At 30.5% G+C, this 4,286-nt stretch overlaps 1 long non-coding RNA gene across 1 annotated transcript; it reads right to left on the bottom strand.

The window, feature by feature from the left end:
• Positions 1-3,460: 3,460 nt before the first annotated feature.
• On the bottom strand, positions 3,461-4,286 carry LOC138903750 (uncharacterized). Its single transcript, XR_011413142.1, has 3 exons — positions 4,156-4,286; positions 3,651-3,734; positions 3,461-3,538 (listed from the first exon to the last, which is right to left on the bottom strand). It is a non-coding gene; the product is annotated as an uncharacterized lncRNA (long non-coding RNA).

The raw sequence follows: 4,286 nt of genomic DNA, 5'->3' as shown, positions 1-4,286 counted from the left end.
TTATTTTTACTTATTCGTTAAACTTTTTCTTTTTCATTGAACATATTAGCAATTTGTTAAATTTTATGTGCAGGGATGAGGGCCTAATATTGAGGTTAGACTCTTAATATCACTTTAATTGAATGACCTTATATCTTTAGAGTTTTTGTGCGTTTGTCCATAAGCTCGTTGCATATAAATATCTTTTTCAGTAATCCTGTACGACTTGGGATATGGTTGAGACAGTAATAATTATATATAACATGAACACTTTTGCTTCTCTTTTGGATTGGCAACTTAATATCAATTATGTCATATACAATTTCGTTCTTTTTTAGGGGGTGGGCAGAGTGGGGTGAAGAATAGTTAAGCTGAACTAACATGTTGCGTTAGAGAGGCTAAAGTTCAATTTTTTCAACAAACACGTCAAATAAGTAACATGGCTATTCTAAAAACTAGAACGCATGTGCTGCAACTGAAATTTTTATATGCACCCATTTGGGATCCTGGACTTCACTGTGTTAGTTTTAGAGGCTATTTCTTTTTGGTATTTACTCGGTAGAAAAAGATGGTTGGGGAACACCTTTTGACTGTGCACCTATCTCCTTTTTCCCTTATATAATGGAAGTTGGATGCATGCTAAAATGATGGGACATGCTGAGGCTCAGAATAAGTTCTAGTCTATTCTTAGTGAGGAGTTAAACTGGTAGAATTAACTATTAGATAAATGTGCTAATCTGACCTTTCTACATTTAAATTTTTTACTTGAATAAGTGGACTTGATATGTCCTAACTGGCTATTGATACATTTTTCTAATGAAGAGATAATTTTCTTTACTATCATTGCCTTCTGTCTGCATAATCGTTTCTTTTATAAGTTTTTTGAGATTGTCAACCAACCTTGAACCCTTGACCTAGTAGTTTGAAGAGAACTTCCAACCACTATGAACAAGGATGGCCGGTGTATTTTCTTCGAATTTGAATTTGTTAATGGTGAACTCTTCATTACTCCATAGAGGGACATGCAAGGGTATCAACATTCTGTATTAGTGCTACCACTTGAATTTTTTTTCCTTACTCTAACATGCATCTTTTTCAGCAAATCTATTGTTGCACCCTAGTGTGACTGTTAGATTGTTAACTCTTTTCCTTTGTATGTTATATTCCCTTAGTGTTGTTATCGTTATCCTGCTTTCGTGTAATTCCTTAAATTGCTGAACAAAGCAGCATCTACAATTCAATTGGATGCAGCATTACGCTAATGAGGAGTTCTTTTCTCTAACTTCAATCAAGGTATGTTCCCACTTCACAATGCTTAGGTATTCAGATAGAGAATATTTTTCTTGAATTTGGTTCCTCTAGGAAGTTCAATCATTGCTCCAGGGTATTTCTCAATTTATCCGTGTAAAAGATCATATAAGTTATATGTCATGGTTACTAAATTTATGGTCTGATTAGTTCCCGAAAATTTCCTATCTAGTATTTCATGTCACAAATTCTGATACTATTGGAAATGTAATGAGTTATTTTGAAAAATATGATAAGTTTAAAATAGAGCAAATTTTATATGGTTTCAATATAATGAATGCTTGATTGTTACACAATTGAGAACTTGTGTCTCTGTATTATGTGATTGATAAAGAGGATGTTTTTGGATTATTGATACGCCAATCCTCTCTTTGTTGATGTTTAAGCATTATCACCATTGTGAAATTTTGGCATATCTCAATTTCAACTATGTAAGACCTACATCTTATCTTTAAAATAATTAGATGTTCTTATTGTCAGCAAGCTTAGATTAGTAACACCACTATATAAGCATTAAGTAAACTCATTAAGTAGCCTTGTTAGAATTATCTCATACTAATGCTAATCTTTGATGGTTACAGGAAATTATATTTGTCAAGTCTTAAGGTCTTGTTGAATTTCTTACCAACATCTGGTTGCCATTGTATGTGCTATCTTTTACTTCTGCATTTTATTGTTTTGATAAATTATAATTGGATTATTATTAGAATTTTCTAATTTCTTTCTCTCTTTTGATCCTTTGCTATTTTTTTTAATATATGAAGGATACAGTTCTCCAACAACAGGAAATGAAGTCAACCACATACTAGGAGGAGTTTGAAGGCAAAGGAACAGTTTGGAGATCATTTATGTTATTTTTTGGGTCATGTATATATACATAGAAAATGTATTATAATGTATATTAGAATACTTTATATTGTTTGACTTTCTAGCAATGAAAGGTTCTTATATATTTCTATTTCTCAGAACTGCTTTATTGACTACAAAGTAACTTTGTATTTTATGATAATTTTATTTGTCATTTATCATGATAATTTATAGTGACAATTTTATTTTGTCAGTAATAGCAATGTTTTTAGCGATGAGATGATAGTTTTAGCTACAAAATTGTAAGCCAATTTTATTAAGGCAAATTTGTCACTAATTTTTATATTTAGGGTCGAAATATCTTTTTGTATATAATAGGTAGTTTTTAGTGACGGAGTTAAATTTGTTCTACTACGAAATACATATAACTTTAGAGACAATTAATGTTGTCACTAATTAAACTAAATAGTTAGTGACAAGGTAGTTTCGTCGGTATTGATGACTTCTTTAGTGACGAAAATATACTATCAACTACACTTTTTAAATACTTTTTTTGACAAATAAGTTTGTCACAAATACTATACATTTGGGGACAAAAATCAATTTCGTAGTTAATATAACTTTATTTAGTGACGAATCACTAAGTTGTCTTTGTATACCTTTAGTGACGTGCATTTAAGGACGAATGATTGACAAAAATATTTTCGTCATAAAAAGTTTTTTGTGACGAAATATGAATTTTAGGTGACAAAATAATTTGTCATTGATAATCGAATTTGTTGTAGTATAATGAGACAACACATGCTAGTGTGTTCAAGAGTCGATCATATATGCAGAATACAATCTCCTCTCCCCAAGACAAGATGGAAACATAGGTCTTTGATTATTTCCATTATTAGTAATATTTTGAATAAAGGAAACCCAAGCTGTTTCATAGGCTAAGACACTTGACCTTCCATCCTCCATCGAATTCAACATATGTTTAATCTCTTCTGTCAAACTTTTAATCTGTATTGTTCTGCTTACCTATTGAGACAAACAATTCAGCTATGATTTCATTTAACAAAAAAGAAATGTACTAGCTTGTTTTAATTTATGTGGTATAGTTTGAGTAGGTATGAAATATAAGAAAAAAATAACACTTTTCAAATATGTGATTAAGGGTAAATGAGAAGTTTAAAGTTATTTTCAAATATAAAATGGTATCATTCTTTTTATCCAAATATATTTTTTTAAAATAATATTTTCACTCACCAATCAAAACACCAGAAAACATTTTCTGTAAATAATAATATTTTTCAAAAATATATTTTTCATGTAAAATAACAATTTTATCACAAATTTGCGAGAAGTCAAGCTAAGGGAAATAATTTTCTTATCACCTGAATATCCTTTTCTCCGGAGTTGTTTGAGTGATCAGATTCTAAGTACTCATTCACGTTACCTGCAAAAAGTGTAGCTCATTTATCAAAACTTGCTTTGTGGTTCTAAACAATTCCTTAGGCAATATAATTGTTTAATGTATCATCTATCTAGCACAGTCGAAATGATCATACCAAGATAACATGCCTCACTAGGTGCACAATTGAGACGAACTGGTTTATATAGAAGTGAGCCTTCAGTTTGGAACAACCAATTTCCTGTGAATATATTAAATAAAAATGAAACGGCACAGTAATTAGTTATACTACTATTCGGTCCTAATTCTTATGATTTTATATGTGCTACTGAGAGTGCAAGTGAGGCGAATAGATAACTTGTTTTTGGTCCATTCCAAAAAGAATGACCCACTATTAATTCTAAATGAGAAACTTTTATAGCCATACAAATATTCTTACATGTTTAACACCACAAGTTTTAAAAGATTGTTGCCTTTGTTTAGGATCACAAGTTTTAAAAGTCTTCATTTTTTTTTCTTAAAGACGATGCCCAATCAAATAGGTTCAAATAAATTGGAACGGATGGAGTAATAATTTTCGTTTAAGCTCTACGAATTATGTAAACATTTCTTTGCACTGTTAGTAGATATAAGTTAAATACCGTATGAAAAAAGTAACTTACCGGGTCCATGTTTTTTAAACTCAGCTTGCTGTGGAGACAATGATGTATGGCTCTTGAGTTGATGAAGATGGCAGAAAAGTCTGTGACTGGACGTAATTATAACTTGCATTTTCTAATTTAATTTTTAATCT

Source organism: Nicotiana tomentosiformis, chromosome 12 (assembly GCF_000390325.3).
Source record: "Nicotiana tomentosiformis chromosome 12, ASM39032v3, whole genome shotgun sequence".
In the NCBI taxonomy this organism is placed as follows: domain Eukaryota; kingdom Viridiplantae; phylum Streptophyta; class Magnoliopsida; order Solanales; family Solanaceae; genus Nicotiana; species Nicotiana tomentosiformis.
This window is presented reverse-complemented; position numbering and strand designations above follow the sequence as displayed.